The sequence below is a fragment of the Hevea brasiliensis genome, chromosome 8 (genome assembly GCF_030052815.1).
Source record: "Hevea brasiliensis isolate MT/VB/25A 57/8 chromosome 8, ASM3005281v1, whole genome shotgun sequence".
Taxonomy (NCBI): domain Eukaryota; kingdom Viridiplantae; phylum Streptophyta; class Magnoliopsida; order Malpighiales; family Euphorbiaceae; genus Hevea; species Hevea brasiliensis.
In genome coordinates, this window is record NC_079500.1 from 67300338 (window position 1) to 67319493 (window position 19156).

Here is a 19156-nt window from a genome sequence, read left to right on the forward strand (position 1 = left end):
CTTGAGGCAGAGGAGATGATTAGAAATGATTAAAGACTATGATTATTTAATAGACTATCAGCCAGGGAAAGCAAATGTGGTGGTTGACGGCTTAAGTCGCAAGACTATGGCAAGTCTCAGAGTTTCTCTTTTGTCCATGGTACATGAATTGAAAGCACAGCATGCCAGTTTAGAGATTGATGATGAGGGACAGACAGTAGTTGCATGGCATGTACAGCCAGTGTTGATTGATCAGATCAGAATGGCTATTCAGAATGATGAAAAATATCAGAAGCTACTGAAAGAAGTCCAGCAGGGCAAGAAACCTGAATTTTTTGTGAGAGATGATGGTTTACTACTACATCAGGGCAGAATGTGCGTTCCTAGTGATGTGGAATTGAGACAGATCATTATAAAGGAAGCACATGAGTCTCCTTTCGCTATGCATCCTGGTGGAACTAAAATGTACAGAGGGCTGAAAGAGCATTACTGGTGGATGGGTATAAAAAGGGATGTAGCTGATTTTGTCTCCAAATGTCAGCAAGTGAAGGCAGAACATCAAGTACCAGCAGGTTTGTTACATCCATTGCCAATACCAGAGAGGAAATGGGAACGGATAACTATGGATTTTGTGATGGGACTTCCGAGAACACAAAATATTCATGATGCAGTATGGGTTATAGTTGATAGACTAACTAAGTCTACTCACTTTTTGCCAGTCCGGATGGACTATAGTTTGGAGAGATTGGCCAGATTGTACATAAATGAGATTGTAAAACTGTATGGAGTGCCAGTATCGATTGTGTCTGACAGAGATCCTAGGTTCACTTCTAGATTGAATTTCAGAGAGCCCTAGGAACTAGATTGAATTTCAGCATGGCATTCCACCCATAGACAGATGGCCAGTCTGAGAGGGTAATTCAGATATTGGAGGATATGCTATGGACTTATGTGATTGAGTTTGAAGGTAACTGGGATATACACTTGCCTTTGATTGAGTTTTCTTATAACAACAGCTACCAATTAAGCATTGGGATGCCTCCCTATGAAGCTTTGTATGGCAGAAGTGCAAAACTCCCCTATGTTGGGATGAAGTAGGTGAAAGGAAGATGATTGGGCCAGAAATTGTTCAATAGACAAAGGAAAAGATCAGATTGATTAGAGATCGTCTCAAGGCTGCATCAGACCATCAGTATTCCTATGTTGATCTGAAGATAAGAGATATTGAATATGAAGTGGGTGATAAGGTATTCCTCAAAGTTTCTCCTTAGAAGAGGATTATGAGATTTGGCAGAAAGGGAAAACTGAGTCCTCGTTTCATCGGACCATATGAGATTCTGGAAAGAGTGGGTCCTTTGGCATATCGATTGGCATTACCTCTAGGGCTAGAAAGGATACACAATGTCTTCCATGTTTCCATGTTAAGGAAGTACAGATCTGACCCATCTCATGTACTATCAGTTAAAGAGATTGAGGTAAATCCAGACCTCTCATATGAGAAAGAACCCATAGAAATTTTGGCATATGAGGTGAAACAGCTGAGGAATAAACAGATACACGTAGTTAAAGTGCTGTGGAACCATCATTCAGGCTAGGAAGCTACTTGGGCACGTGAAGAGGACATGAGGAGACAGCACCCACAACTGTTCAGAAACTGATACCAGGTAAAATTTCTAGATGAAATTTATTTTAAGGGGGGGAGAATTGTAACAACCCTATGTTTGGTAGTGCGTTCTACTATTCCGGTGACAGTTTCTGTTCGGACAGCTAGGATGCATAGAACTACACTTAGATATGGGTAAGGAAACATTTGGGTTAAGATTTTGAATTGGCATGAAAGAGTTAGCTTGGTAAGTATAGAATGTGTAATTGGTAAGTGATGAAGGATGTATAGTAGGGTAGTGTATGTTTTAGCTTAGAACCTTAAGTGTGTGACTTCAATTGGTATGAGACCAATTGGAGGTGAAACTAGGCACAAAATGTGCCAACTTTCATGAAGGAAGCCTACCAAAATTCTGCCTAGAAAATGACTTGAAAAATGACCAAATCCGGATTAGTGACTTAAAAGCCTGAAAATTTACCAATTGAGTAGCAGTTAGTGTTTTGACCAAAACTTATTCAAAATAGGTCCAAATGACCTGAAATTTTTACCATGAATAGTTTAGACGTTGATCTGCAATTCTTATGAAGACACCAAATGTAACACCCTTCCTGTAGCAATTCCGTACATTCTACTGTTCCGGTGACCAATGTCGGTCCGGACAGTTAAAACGTCTGGAAAAATATTTAAACTAAAGTGAGGAACCATAATTAACTCAAATATTAATAAGAAAAATTTAGGAAAAATTTTAGAAATAACATACAATCAAGTTAAATGAGCCAGTGCCTTAGCGATGGGTAACCTTGTGGGAAATTGCGGTTTTCGCAATTAGGAGCCCTAGACCCGAGGAAAAATTCATAAAATAATTTTTGGGACTCCAGAGAAGGGTCATTGAGGTTCCTATAGCATTAGAATGCCAAGGAAATGCTTAGAAAAATTTTTCAATTAGTACAGACAATTTTAGTCTGTTAAGCCAAACGGAGGGCATTTTGGTCATTTCGCCTTCACAGGTGATTTTTTGCCGACTTGTCCAGTTAAGTAAATAATTATTATGATACAAAATATGAATAAATACTGCTAAAAATTAAATTGATAATGAATAGAGAAGAGAAGAAAAGAAAATGAAAGAAAATGCCAATATGACATCATATGATGTCATTAAACACTTACCCACCAATCATATTTAATTAACACTTAAATTAACTAATAAAAAGAGGATAAAGGATACAACAAAAATCAAAGAAAGCCATCAGCCATTCTCACCAAAACCAGCTGTCTCTCTTCCCTTCCACCCCTTTCCTCCATGAAAGCTCCACCAAAGCTTCAAACCCCACCAAATCTCACCATAAAACCACTCAAACTCTTCACTAAACTTGTTCCTCACACCTTGAATCACCACTAGGCAGCAAAAAGAGGAAGGAAAAAGGAGGTTTTATTAGCTTGAAATTCTGCTCCAAGTAGTTAGTGTCCAAACTTTTACTACCTTTGATTTAATTCATATCTAATGGCATGAAATAAGTAGGAAATGTAAAAAAATGAAATAAAAATATGTGTGTGTTTGCACCCTTAAATGAGTGATTGAACCTAATTGTGTAAGTGAAATGCAAAGTTTAGGCATGTATGAACATGGAAAATGTGGACACTTAACAACATTAGGATTTGCTCATGTAATAGTTTATTAACCTTGTAATGTTCAATTAGTGACCATTTGAATGTGTGTGAGAAGGAATTGAAATGAGTGAGGATGTTGGATTTGAGTTTAAGTGAGCTGCCTTAGCTGATTTGCAGGACTGAGTATGAGTCCAGCAGGTTTGGGCAGTTATAAATGGAGTTGTAGAGGTTCAATTGGTGCAAGGCCAATTGGACATGAAGCTAGACACATAATGGCACCACTTTGGTCAAGAAACCCTACCCAGAAAACCAAACCAAAATAGCTTAAAAATTGCCCTAATCCTGGTGACCAGCATTCTGCCTGAGCAAAATGACTACATGAACAATTTTTATTCATTTGATCATAACTTAGTATAGAAAGGTCCAATTGACCTGAAATTTACCAGCAGAAAGCTGAGACATAGACATACGACTTTTATGAAGAACACAAATCCAAATTGTGATAATAATCTAGTCAAATTGCCAACCAAACTTAGGTTACCAAATCTGGCAGAACCAGTTTTGCCCAGAATTTCGGATTCTGTCTAATTCGGCCAGTTATGGTGTTTAGACCATAACTTGAGCTACAAAACTCCAAATGGAGTGATTCAAAAAAGGAAATTTAACTAGACAAAATAAGAAACAACTTTCATGAAGATAACTTTTCCAAATTCCTACTGTAAAAATGACCAGTGGAACAGTAAACACAAGGCTTGAAATCTGAACATTTTGAACAACTAATAATAAGCTTAGAAATGGTATTGGCAACCAATACCAATAACTTTAGAATGCAAAATGTGGTATGTTGGGAGTATTAAAACCAATGTACCTATTGTCTATGCAAAAGTCAACATTTTAGTTGACTAATGAAATGAATAAAACACCTAAACTTAAATTTCAAGAATTGTAAAGTTTGAAAGTGTAACATGCCCTAGTACACCTAGCAAGATTGGTTTGGATAGGTTGGCATGCCAATAGGATTCAATTAGCAATACTGCACATGGCATTATGCCATTCTATGATTTCATGGCTTTTAGCCATTCTGACATTGTGTTGAGACTTGGCCTTGTGCCTAATGTTATTATAGCTTATTAGCTGTTCTGTTGCACACCGGGAAACACATATGTGACTGATGGTGTGACGGCCCGAGGTACTTGATACCCAGTGCCAGTTTACCCGTTTATCCAGTCCAGTCATCCAGTATAGGTTTATTGGGCAACCAAAAATGAAAGTTGATAAATTTAATGAAATAATAAATATAACAAGTACCAAATAAATAAGACTACTAATAATTATCACAAAATTTTCTGCATGAGACATCAATACACTCACTACATAGTTATTTCCTTTTGGTTCTTTTTATTTTATTATTGGCACCACTAAGTATTATTGCTTAGCGTGTCGCTTTTTACCACGCGTAGGTTTTGGAGAGATAGGCAGAGAGCCCAGCAGACCACAGACTGGGTGAGGTCACAGATCTGCCTGGTGTCAGAGTCATCTCTCATCTACAGTGCATTAGTGGTAGGACCTTTAGGTCCCTTTTGAAATTATGTTTTTGCATTTTGTAATAGGTAGTAGTTTGTGATTTGTAAATTATGAACTCATGTAAATAGTAAATTTATGTAATCATATGTTGATGTACATATTTTGAAGAATTTTGTTAATTAATATAATTTGAGAATATTGTCAAGAAATTTTAGTTGATTTTGAATTTGAATGAAATTGTGGATTAATGTTGAGAACTGGAAATAATTGCTAATGTTGAGACCATGTTGATGGTTATTGGAGTTTGAGAATGATTGGAAATGATTATTGGAAGTGTTTTTCACAGGTTCCGAAGAACAGTTTTCTTTATTTTTAGCCGACACTCTGCCGGATTTTCTATAAAATTTTCGGAACCTCAAATAAATTATAATTTCAATAAATAACTTAAATGAATTATATTTCATAAATTGTACTTCATAACTATGAAAAAAAATAAATTAGGAAGAATAAAAAATGATTGAATTAAATTAGGGTGTTCCGGTACATTGTGTGGCATATCTTGCTCGGCTACACTGTAGACGAGTAAGGGGTGTCACATTTAGTGGTATAAGAGCACGGTTTAGGTGTTTATAGGCCTAGATTGAGTCCATACCATGCATTGCATTTGTAAGAGTCGAGATGACACTAATGCAGATCTGTTTGTCTTTGTTATTTTGAATAGGATATGGACCCTACATCACAGAGGGCAGTTGAGGAGGAAGTGGAGAGTCATGCTCCACCTGCAGCAGCTGAGACTGGGGTTAGGGGAGAACTTGCTCCACCAGCTCAAGCAGAGCCTGCTCAGCGTCCACAGGCTATGTTCCAGTAAATGGCCGAATTCTTCATACAAATGGCTGAGGTAATGACACCACCACCACCACCTCCACAGCAGAAATCACACCTGGAAAGACTGAGAAAATTTGGAGTAGTGGACTTCTTTTGCAAGAGAGAAGATGATTTTGTTACAGCCGAAAATTGGCTGAACAGAACTGGTAGAGTTTTAAAACAACTGCACTGTACTCCTGAACAAAATCTAGAAGCTGTTGTATCTCTGTTGCAAGATGATGCCTACCAATGGTGGGATATAGTGTCTAGTGAAGTGCAGCCAGAAGTAATAACTTGGGACTTCTTCCTCTCAAAATTCAAGAAAAAGTATGTAGGTAGTGTATACCTAGAAGAGAAGAAGAGAATTCATTAACCTGAGGCAGAGACAGCTGACAGTGGTAGAGTATGAAAAACAATTTGTCAGACTAAGCCGCTATGAAAGGGAGATAGTCCCTAATGAAGCCGAGAGGTGTAAAGGATTTGAAGAGGTATTAAATGGCAACATAAAGATCATGATTACTGCTTTGGGAATCATAGACTTCACCAAGTTAGTGGAAGCTACTATAAAAGTTGAAAAGGTTAGAATAAGTGAGCAGACCAGAAGAGAGAGACAGCAGAAGAGGGGCCCGGGTCAGTCTAGTTCATCTCCTACACCTGGGAAGAAGTTCGAAGGTCCACCTGCACAGAGTTCAGGTCAACTACAATGTCAGGGTCAGTCCCAGGGGTCCAGGCCACAGTTCACCCCTAGGAGAGTTCAGTCCACACTATCAGTGGGCAGCTCTCTAGGGATGGGGTTCAGGAGACCAGCTTTAGCATCTTCTGCATGTCCACATTGCTTGAAGTGGCATAAGGGGGAGTGTTGGCGAGTGACTGGTGCCTACATAAGGTGTGGGTCTATAGAGCATCAGCTGAGGAACTATCCATGTAGAACTACTCCAGCTGCTCCAACACAAGCAAATAGACCTGCTCCTGCACCACAAAGGGGTAGGAAATCTGGCAAATCTAAGGTAGTGGGACCATCACAGAGGCCTGCATCTGAGCCAGCAAAGAGGCCTGAGGGCAGACCACCTGCCAGAGCCTATGCCATGATAGCTCAGGAGGAGCAAGATGCCTCGAACATCATCAGGGGTGCGTTCTCCCTCTATAATATATATGTGCATGCATTGGCGGATCTAGGATCCACTCATTCATTCATCTGCATCAACTTACCCATAGAAAGGAGGATACTAGTAGGGGAGAGTGACCAAGACATCCTAGTCACTAATCCATTGGGCCACAGTGTAATGGTGAACAAAGTGTAGAAAGGTTGCCCATTAAGGATTCAGGGGTATGAATTCTTGGCAGACCTGATTGAGTTGCCTTTCCATGAGTTTGACGTGATTTTGGGAATGGACTAGTTATCACGTCATCAAGCAATGGTTGATTGTAAATTGAAGAGAATTTCTTTGAAAACTCTTAAGGGTGTCGCAATAGATTTTGCGGTCGCCTGGACGATCACTCACCGAAGTGGGAAAAAGTGAGGAGTCGCCACCTTAGTTTTGAGGGAAACTAAAGAAAACCATTTGAGAAGTTAAATTAAAAATGAAACCACTTCAAAACAGAGATTCTAAGTTCGGGGTCCGTAAACGGGTGGGGAAGGTGTTAGGCACCCCACCTCGTCCCTTAATAAGGGTAAGTAGATTTAATTCAAGGCCCTTATAAATTAGTTAGGAGGGCTTAGACGGCAATGTTAATCCTTTTGGTAAAAGGAATATTTGATTTTTCACTAAATTTGGATCACCCAGATACATAAGTAAATGAGACAACCTTAGTGAACGGGTGTGAGAATCGGATAAGAACTCTCCTCCGATCTCTTTTAAGTTGTTTATTAAAATTTTGAGGGGAGACCGGATAAGAACCCTCCTCCGATCTCTTTTAAGTTATTTATTAAAATTTTGAGGGGAGACCGGATAAGAACCCTCCTCCGATCTCCTTTAGAGTTATTTATTAATGTTTTGAGTTGAGACCGGATAAGAACTCTCCTCCGATCCCTATTTAATGTTTATTAAAATTTTGAAGGGAGACCGGATAAGAACTCTCCTCCGATCTCTTTTTACGTTTATTAAAATTTTGGATTGAGACCGATAAGAACTCTCTTCCGATCTCTTTCCATTAACAAGAGCCTGGAAGGGATTTCTCCGATCTCCCGGATTTTTAATTTCAACTACATGACATAAGAACCTAAAGCTAAGGATTCTGGCGTTCTAAGATGCTGGGGATAAGGCTTCTCGATACCTTTTGACTAGATAGGGAAAACTAGACTTGATTTACCGACCTTCCATGCGTTCATTTTACCAATATCTATTAATGACCGATCTACTCTGTTTCGTTTACTTTGGTCTTATTCCACTTTATGACATCTTTGTCGAATTGCTATTTACGTCGGCCTAATAGTTTGGCTATCTTCCTGACGTGTTATTCATGTTCTCTCTTTTAAAAGAGACCCCTAAGTTGCAGTTACCTACGTTTACCCAACCACTTACATACTACTAGGAGTTAGAAAACTTGCTTTCAAAAAAGATGAAGATTAACAAAAATGAACTGATCACTAAATAGATGATTTGGGAGTGTCATTCTTTGGGGATCGTTTGTGCAAAAATAGTCTTGAAGAAAGTTGCAGATGTAAGAAGAACATAGGAAAATGCGGGAAGTAAATGCAAACACTCGATAAAACAGTGATATGAGCTCTTACAGTAACATTCTTTGGAGATCGTTTGTGCAAAAGTAGAAAGTCACAGATGTGAGAAGAACAAAGAAAATGCAGAAAGTAAATGTAAGCACTTAATAAAACAGTAGTATGAGCTCTTACCTGTAAGGAGCCAAATCTACTAAAATAACTATGGGGTGTCAAATAGTGACAAGGCAACGGAGTGATTGGCCTGAGGGGTGATGTTCCTCGTGAACTGGAGGGTGCTTAGCTAAAATGCGATCAGATCAAGATGAAAAGAACCAAGTGGAATGAAGTTGAGCTTGGACAATGAAAACAGAGATAATAAAAGGCAGAAAGTGAGAGTGTGACTAGACAATGAATAAACTGGAAATGTAGAGTTCCAAAGATTCGTAATCTTTTCAAGAAAAACACTTCAGAAAACTAGTTTCAAAAGTCTGTTGATTGACACTTCTAAGTAGCAGAGTAGCAAACTAAATGAAATTTCAGAGTTCCTCTGCTATAATAACAGCCTCTTGTCTATTTTTTTTTTTGCCCGTCGTTTGAACAGTTTTTATGCAGGTATTTATAGGAATCGGGTGCTCTTCGTGAAGGGTCAGGATTTATTTGAGGGAGATGGAGGGTCGAGATTTCGAAGGACATGATCGGAGGTTCAGGAATTAAAGAGAATCAAAATGAATGGTTGAGATCACTCTTCATAATATTTGTCCTTTTCTTCTTTCCATCTGACGGTCCCAAATTTCCTTGTCCGGAACGATCCGAGGGTTAAGAGCGAAAGACGCTGGTATTGTCGCCTCTCTCTTGATCTAAGGGTTCCGGTTTGTCCTTACAAGTGGGATCAACGGTGGAGATTGGGATGTACAGGATCACTGTCATGACATACCACGCACTGCCAAAGATTGCGCGATTCTTAGGCGTGCGATGAGATCTCGCTCGCAACGCCTTAACTACCTCGGCTCTAATCGACGACGATTATTGGAATTTGTCTTATTCTTTTGCCTACCGATCCTCCTCTTCTCGATCTCTTTCACATGTTCTTCCGACCTTTCATGCTGGTCTCCCACCTTCCGATCTACTATTTCGATCTTTTCCTTCTTCAGTCCTGGTCCGTCAAAGTATTAATTGTCCTCGATTCTGCCGCTCGCTTGTCGCTTCAAAGAATAAATGCTCATTTTCCCTATATATACTCCCGTCGATGCAGACATTTCTTTCATCCGATTTTCCTCTCTTCCTTTCTTACTTTCCTCGCTCTAGCCGCCCGTGGAAGTTCGCTATAATCGTGGCTTTGATCTTTTCCGATGGATTTCTTTACTCACCGATCGAAAATTTACGATCCTTGATCGAATGACCTTAATCGACGATGGTGAGAGGACCGGATTTGACCGATCAGTATTGCGGACCTTGGTTGTACCGATCTCGAGTCGCTCAACCGAAGTTCATTCGGTTTCTCATCACATTGAGTGTTCCGACGGTTTTCCTCCACATTGGGTGTTCCGGCAGGTCGGTTTCGGTGGTAACATCGGTGACGATGTCTCTCATCTTCATGGGAGTCATAGTCACCCCATCCGAGCCGCACATCTATCCGATGTCAACACGGCCTCCGGTCAAACACGTCTTTTGATTCACCACGAGACTAGGCTTTGACATAGGCCTTTAGATAGGATGTTCCACCTGGCCTCTAGAGATCGCCCAAATGATGTAATCCTAAATGTAATCAGATCTCTAGAGATCGCCCAAATGATGTAGTTAGACCTTTATTGTAGTCCGATCCCTAGAGATCGCCCAAATGATGTATTTTATTTTCAATGCAATCCGATCTCTAGAGATCACAGAAATGATGTGATCCAATTTTAGTGTAATCCGATCCCTAGAGATCGCCTAAATGATGTAATCCGATCTTTTGAAAATAAAGACTTTATTTTGCTGTTATCATCTTACTATTTTTGCATTGATTATTTGTCGATCTCTAATGTGGTTATCCGATCTGTTCTTTACCCGAATGACACTTAATCGATCCTTTATTCAAAATATTTAACTTATTATGCCGATCTCCAATTAACCGATCTCCGAACATTCGGATATTTGAGAGAAGTGTCGAATGTACCGCCGAGTCCCACTAATCGATGTGTGCCTTAGAACCTCGCGAGCATTAAATGCTCTGACTAGTATAAATAGGGGTGGGAGGGTTAGCCGCTTGTTCTCTCATTCCATTTTCAATCCTCGCTCACAACTTCAAGTTCTCTCGCTTTCTCAAGTTCTTCCGACGCCGATCGGACTCGTAAGGGCTTTAATCCTCTTTTAGTTTAAATTCTTTGTTTCTTTTGAAAATGAGCGTGCAGAAGGTCGAGAGCGCGAGCCCTCCTTCCATTCAGTTCGTGGTCATCGCCCGATGAAGAAGAGGCGATGGGCCAAGCGTTAAACAAGAACCTCCCAGGGCCTCCGCTCCAACTCGGGGGCGGGTCATACCATCAAGGCTCGCACCTTCTTCAGGGAGAGAGACTCTCCCTATAGACGAACTACCATCGGTTCTTCGAGAATCCGATCTGCAATCGTTTAGCCAAGAATATAACATTCGGCCTGATTCGTACGAGCTAATCAAGTGCCACGGCGATCTTTGTGTCGATCACTCCTTTGAAGAGAATGACATGGTTATGGTGTACGAGGAACAGTTAAAGGCCGGTCTGAGGTTCCCTCTAGACGATTTCTATAAGGAGGTCCTAAAACTTCACCGAGCATGCATTGTTCAAATTCACCCCAACTCGTGGCGGATCTTGGTAGCCTTTCGAGGTCTATGCCGAGCTAAGGGAATCAGACCTACGGCTAAGGTGTTTGTCGAGCTGCACAGACTAACTCGCCGAAAGGATGATGAACACTGGTTCTTTCAGGCGAAGCCTCATTGCGGGCTCTTTTCCGATCTGCCCTCATCCCTTAAGAATTGGAAGAACCGTTTCTTCATTCTGAGGAGCAAAGATCCGAGCTGCTTTGAGGACTTCCCCCGTAGCTGGTGGTACCAGGGGCCCTTGCTTTCGAGGCACATTACCCTGAGTCAGGAGGAAAGCTTAATAGTGATGGATCTGAAGAGTCAGGCCGCCACTCAAAAGTATTCTTGTTTGGATGCGGTGACTGCCGAGCTGCACCATTGGACTATTCAATTGCTCACCGGCCAAGACCGCAAACTTCCGTTCTCTGACCTCGACATTGGTATTTTCTATATCTCAGTTCTCACGACCTTAGCGATCTCACTAACCTTTTCTTTGTGCAGGTATGGCGGGTGGTGAGGGTTCTAGGAAGCGGAAGAAGGAAAGAGAGATCTCCCAGAAGATAAAGGAGATGAAGCGTTCGGAACGACTTCAAACACCCGGTCATGAGCCTGGGGAGATACAAAGAGACCCGCCTCAACCTTCGGGTCCGCCGACCTCAGAAGCTGTCCGATCTCCTCCTAGAACGGAAGAGCAGCCTCCACCTCTCCCAATTGTTCCAAGCACAGAAAGGGGGCCTACTCAAGCTTCTGGGAGGACCTCTTCTCGTGGCGCTCAAATACTGATCGACTCCTTGAAGAATAACCGGACTGTTAGAGAGAACCCCGATTTTGCCAAAGTCCTGGGGTCTACCATCTTCTTTCAAGAGGATCGGGACAGGCTATCCCGGAATGGTCTCGATGATATCTTGACTCGATCCATGAGCCTGAACGTGGAGTGTCTGGTGAACCAGACCATGGTTCGGGAAAAGATTCAGCGTCTGGGTAAGGAGATCGGGAAGAAGAATGAGGAAGTGGCTTCCCTCCGATCCCAACTCTCATCCGCTCGGGATTATATATCTCAAGTCGAGGGACGGGCAAAGTTCCATGAAGACAGGCTGGCCGAACAGAATCATATTTTGGCTGAGAGGGACCGTGCTCTTGGGGAAGTCCAGGCGCTTCATGCCAACGGCCGCCAGTCGCTCAACTTATAGAGGATCGCTAGGAGATCGACGAGGAGCTTCTGGCGAAGGATGAGGAGCTTAAGGAGAAAGACGTCGAGATGGTGTCAGGGATAGCCGGAGCCTTTGTGAATGCTCACAAGGACCTCTTGGTGAACTCCGAGCGCTACTCAAGAGGACTTCTCTGGATGGCCGACGGCTCCCGAGGCGATGATGAGGACAGTGAGGAGGAAGCCGAGGTGAGAGAGAGTGAGCGAATGTAAATCAGTGGGGTGATCCTCACCAGAATAACTTGTACAAATTATGAAATGAAATGGAATGCCTCTTTGTTCAATGAATGGTTGTGATCGGAAAATTTTAAACCATTGTTTGTCTGAGTATTTGATTGTATGAGCACAGCAAGACAAAAAATGCAATTATTAATCTAAGTATAAGAGATCGGAAAGCACAATAAGCATGAGATCGGTGGGGAAGAAATGCTGAACGGGACTTAATTAAAATTGAAAATTTAACTTAAAAACTTAAGATCGGAACCCTCGTTAAACCGAACCAAAACCTTAGCTCTTTATCTTCCGAAAAGGAGATCGGCAATAAAACTGGTAAGAAAAGATCTAATGCTAGTTCACTTCATTTATCAACAGAGATCAGGGATATACCCGACGGTCCTAAATTCGACAGCGGGTTTGAGAGATCGGTAAATGATTTGAGAGATCGGCAGGGCTTTAACGAATGTTAGGACTTAGCATTGATTCAATTCCTTTTAAGGAGAGTTCGGAAATATGGTCATCTGGTAAAGAAAAATGAAGAGAAGTCGGAAATGTCATTGGCTGGCCCAGGGAGACCTAGTGCTGGGGATCGGTTTCAAAGTCTTGTTGATTTTGGGGATCGGCCAAAATATGCTATCGACAGCTGCCCCTCTTTACATAATTTCTATTAAAGGAAAGAAATTTCCGTGTGGGAATTATGTAAAGATTCAGACTCATATTTTGGACGATTAAGTGTTTGAAATTAGGGGACTAATGACCTAGAAATTGTTAACAGAAGTCGACGTACCAGAAAATTAAAATCAACTTAGATCAAGGAACCAGAGGTTGATAACAGGAAACTTAAATTGCATGAAATTAAAATCAACTTAGATCAAGGAACCAGAGGTTGATAGCAAGAAATGTAAATTGCATGAAATTTAAAATCAACTTAGATCAAGGAACCAGAGGTTGATAGCAGGAAATGTAAATTGCATGAAATTAAAATCAACTTAGATCAAGGAACCAGAGGTTGATAGCAGGAAATGTAAATTGCATTAAAATCAACTTAGATCAAGGAACCAGAGGTTGATAGCAAGAAATGTAAATGCAGGAAATTAAAATCAACTTAGATCAAGGAACCAGAGGTTGATGACAGGAAATTTAAATTGCATGAAATTAAAATCAACTTAGATCAAGGAACCAGAGGTTGATGACAGAAATTTAAATTGCATGAAATTAAAATCAACTTAGATCAAGGAACCAGAGGTTGATGGTGGAATTTAAATTGCATGAAATTAAAATCAACTTAGATCAAGGAACCAGAGGTTGATAACAAAAAATTTAAATTGCATGAAATTAAAATCAACTTAGATCAAGGAACCAGAGGTTGATGACAGAAATTTAAATTGCATGAAATTAAAATCAACTTACAAAGCAAGTCTAACCCTGACACATGAAGTTCTTCCCTGATGAAGTGTACTTAACAAGATACCGAAGGCCGATGATTAATGGAAAAGGAGTTGCAAGACTTGGCCCATGACCATCAAGGCTTCAAATGCCCCTCTTCTGTTCTCGATTTTCTTCTTATTTTATGGAAAGCGCCCTTGCGGGTTTTCACTTTCTTTCCGTCCATTTAACCAGAAGCGCCCTTTAGGGTTTTCACCTCTAGTTTTTTTTTTTTTTTTTTTTTGTGAAGGCCACTTCCTGCAAATCTCATAATAAAGTACGTGAGGTTATCAATTTTCGAATTCAAATCTTATGGCAAAAATTTTAACTAATCAATAGCGCGTTAAACAAAGAGGAAGGATAGCATTAAAAAGTGGGTAAACTGGAAAACACAAACAGAAGGAATGAAGTATAACTTTATTAGGAAAAATAGACTTTCAAAGGAGAAGAAAAAGGTACAAAGATAGATCTCACATATTCCTTTTAGTTGGTTTTGAAGTCTTTTAACTGCCATTATTTCAAGTTCTCTGCAGCCTCATGCCATAATGGTCTCTTCTCCATCCTTGGTTTCATACCCTCTTCCTTCCACTTTGGTTCTTGGGGCGCCCCTTCGGGTTTTCACTCCAAGTTTTTTTTTTTTTTTTTTTTCAGGACGCCCTTCGGGTTTCGTCCTTTACTCATTTTATGCATAGTACCTCTTGTGATGTCGGCATTCACGGGTCTCGGGAATTCTTCACCATCCATATGGGTCAAGATTAAGGCTCCTCGGAAAATGCCTTTTAACCACATAGGGTCCTCATAAGTTGGTGACCATTTGCCCGGGGATCGCTTTTGGTTCGACAAAGACTTTCTTCAACACTAGGTCCCCGGGTTGGAATTCACGTAGGCGAACACCTTTATCAAATGCCCTAGCCATTCTCCTCTGGTATAATTGCCCATGACATGCTGCTGTTAACCTTTTTTCGTCCAGCAAATTTAACTGATCCAACCTTGACTGGATCCATTCTGATTCATCAATCCCTGATTCCTTCAGAATCCTAAAGGAAGGAATTTCGACCTCAATAGGTAATACTGCTTCCATCCCTTAGACCAGTGAGTATGGAGTTGCCCCGGTTGAGGTTCTTATGGAAGTCTGGTATGCGTGAAGAGCATAGGGAAGCATATCATGCCAATCCCTATATGTGACCATCATTTTCCGGATTATCCTCTTGAGGTTCTTGTTTGCGGCTTCTACCGCTCCATTCATCTGGGGACAGTACGGGGAGGAATTGAGATGCCGGATTTTGTATTGATCACATAATTCCTGAATCTTCGGACCATTCAAGTTCTTGGCATTATCAGTGGCAATTTCATTTGGGAGACCATGCCGGCAGATGATGTTGCTTTTGAAGAATTTAAGGAACGTGTTCTGCGTGATGTGAGTATACGACGTTGCTTCGACCCATTTGGAGAAATAGTCGATGGCCACTAGGATGAATCTGTGCCCATTGGATGCCTTAGGATTGATAGGACCAATCACATCGATGCCCCACATTGCGAAAGGCCATGGTGAGACGAGGTTGAACAGTTTATGAGGTGGGACGTTTATCGGATCGGCATAGATCTGACACTTATGGCACTTCCGGAAATACTCGATGCTATCCTTCTCCATTGTGGTCCAAAAATACCCACGTCGCATGATTTGCTTAGCCATCATGTGTCCATTGGCATGGGTCGCACAATTTCCCTCATGTGTCTCAAAGAGGATTCTCTTTGCTTCTTTTGCATCTACGCATCTCAGTAATTCGCCGTTGGAGCTCCTCTTGTATAGGGTTTCTCCACTGGGGAAGTATCCCAATGCTAATCTCCGAATCATCTTCTTTTCATTTTTGGTTGCCCCTGAGGGGAATTCTCTGGTTCTACAGTAAACCAGGATGTCATGATACCAAGGCTTTCCATCGGGTTCTTCTTCAATCGTGAAGCAGTAGGCTGGTTCATCCCTTGCTTTAACCCTCAATGCTTGAGTTGTCTGCCCTTCTTCCATTTGAGCCATAACGGCTAGAGTAGCTAAAGCATCAGCAAATTGATTCTTGTCCCTGCTAAGATGAGTGAAAGAGATTTCTTCGAATTCCTTGATCAGCTCCAGTAAGTACTTCTGATATGGGATCAACTTGGGATCCTTAGTTTGCCATTCTCCCTTGACTTGATAAATTATCAGAGCCGAGTCTCCGTACACCTCCAACTTTCTGATTTTCATTTCGATAGCAGCTTGTAGTCCCATCACACAAGCTTCATACTCTGCGACATTGTTGGTACAGTCAAACCTCAACTTGACAGCTATCGGGAAGTGTTTTCCGTCCGGGGATACCAGTACAGCTCCGATTCCGTTTCCGGATAAATTGACTGCTCCATCAAAATACATTTCCCATACATCGGCTGGCCCCTCCTCTTCGCAGTCTGCTTCATTAATATGCTCATCAGGGAACTCAAAATCCAGAGCTTCATAATCCTGGATAGGATTTTCTGCTAGGAGGTCAGCAATTACGCTGCCTTTCACCGCTTTCCTGGTCATGTAGACTATGTCGTACTGGGAGAGTATAACCTGCCACTTGGCTATCCTTCCTGGCACGAATGGGCTCTCGAATACATATCTAATAGGATCCATCCTGGAGATGAGCCATGTCTTGTGATTCAACATGTAGTGCTTGAGGCGATTTGTCAGTCTGTGCTAACGCCAGCAAAGTCTTTTCTAAGGAAGAGTACCTTGACTCACAATCATTGAACTTCTTGCTCGTAATAAATGGCCCTCTCTTTCGCCGGTATCATCATGTTGTCCCAAAACACATCACATTGAATTCACTGGATCGCCATGTACAGATCAAAGGCCTCGCCATGTGGAACCAATATCGTGGATTTGACAGACATCGCTTGATTTTCTCAAAAGCCTCTTGACAGAATGAATCCCACTGAGTAGAGTTGTTTTTCCGAAGTAATCTTAAAATAGGCTCAGCTTTGTCAGTAATATTAGAAATTAACCTCTAAATGTAGTTCACTTTTCCTAAAAATCGCGCACCTCCCTTTCTCGCTTTTGGGGATGGCATTTCTTGAATAGCTCGAACCTTGTCTGGATCTACTTCTATCCCTTTCTCGCTTACTATGAATCCCAACAACTTTCCCGATTTAGCTCCGAATATGCATTTAGCAGGTTTCAACTTCAAGTGGTATTTCCTGAGCCTTCGAATACCCTCCTCATCACCGAACGTGGCTCTCTTCTCCTCGATTTAATGATCACATCATCCACGTACACATCCACTTCTTTATGCATCATGTCATGGAATAATGTGACCATTGAGCGCTGGTAAGTAGCCCCTGCATTTTTCAACCCGAAGGGCATGACCCGATAGCAGAATACTCCCCATTGAGTGATGAAAGCGCTTTATCCTTGTCTTCTTTGTCCATTGGGATCGATTGTACCACGATGCCCCATCAATACACGAACACCTGCCCAATCCCGCAGCATTGTCAACTAACACATCAATGTGGGGGAGAGGGAAATCGTCTTTCAAGCTAGCTTTATTAAGGTCCCTGTAGTCAACGCACACTCTGACTCTCCCGTCTTTCTTCATTACCGGAACGACGTTAGCCACCCATTGGGGATATTTGACCACTTCCAATAATCCAGTCATATCGCTTTCTTGACTTCATCCGAACCTTGAGCAAAGGTGTCGATTCATTCTCCTTAGTTTCGCTTCACCGAATTGTCCCCGGATTAAGGGAATTTTGTGCGCATTATCCGAGGGTCCAAACCCACCATATCATCATAGCTCCAGAAAACACGCCGAGGAATTCTTTGCTGCATCGATCATATCTCCCAATTCCTCACTCTCCACTACCTTAAGTCCCCTTTTTACTTCCTCCGTGCCTAAGTTTATTGTGCGCGTTTCGTTTTCACAAGGCACGAGGGAGGGTTCATCTTTTTCATCGTCTTCTTGTGTAAGTTCTCCCTCAGAATCACTTGAAGTAATGGCAGTTATGGGGATTTCAAAATTAACCAGAGGAATTTCTGAGTCTATTGGATTATTAGGTGTTAATTGATGAATGGTCCTGAATGAATAAAGAATAGAACATGTTATAAGGATGGAATTAAAAAGGAAAGAAAGAGAGTATTGGATTTAAAATGCGCTATCAACTCATTATTATTATTGGCATAAGAAAAGGTCCATTTACAGTATTACACTTGTCATCATGGACAAAATGATCAAGTGTAGATAACCAGAGGTACTTTACTCGAAATTGAGTACAGGGATATCCTCCGTTGTCCAGTTGTTCAGTTCTTGCCCCTCAGTCATTGGCGAGACTAGGGCCTCATACAAGGAGTCTAGTTGGATAACATCGATGGATGGATCATCGGGTGATTCTTCCAGTATTTGCGGATGTTGAATGACCGGTTTGGTGAAGATCTCCGTGATTCTCGGACTACTTTCATCTTTCCCATCTTCCGTCAAACCTCCGATCCCAAGTATTTTCCTCATCCAGAATCGCCCATCCCCGAGGGCATCCTCCTCATATCCCAAACCACTACGGCCCACCTTCTGAATAGCCGGTATGGGTTCCACGATCCCTTGCAAGGCGGTGCCCAAGCCTTTCCCCTATTGATACCCATTCCTCGACATCACTTTGGCCACCATAGCCATAGCCCCCTCCTTCCCGGTATCTTGCAGTTCAAGGGCCTGGAAAGAACTCTCCAATGATTCTTCGGCCGCTTCCACATAAGGAAGTGATTGCGGCTTGGTGACCAGTATGGCTTCTTCGCCCCTTACAGTGATGATTTTGCTGTCCTTAATGTATTTGATTTTCTGGTGCAAAGTCGAAGGAACAGCATTCGCGGAATGTATCCATGGCCTCCCCAACAACATAGTGTAAGCCGGCTCAATGTTCATCACCTGGAACGTGACGTTGAAAGTACATGCACCGACTTGGATTGGCAAGTCAATGTCTCCCAGCACCTCTCTCCTGGTACCGTCAAAGGCTCTTACCACCATAGCACTCTGACGTATATATGATTGGTCGACCGGCAGCCTGGCTAAGGTTGCGCTAGGCAGTACATTAAGGGCCGATCCGTTATCGATGAGAACTTTGGCCACTATACAACCCTTGCACTTCACAGTTACATGTAGAGCTTTATTGTGCCCTAAGCCTGCGGGATCTACCTCCTCTTCAGAAAAGGCTACAAAGTTGGAAGCCTGGATTTGTTCTACTATCTTCTCAAACTGTCCCGGTGTG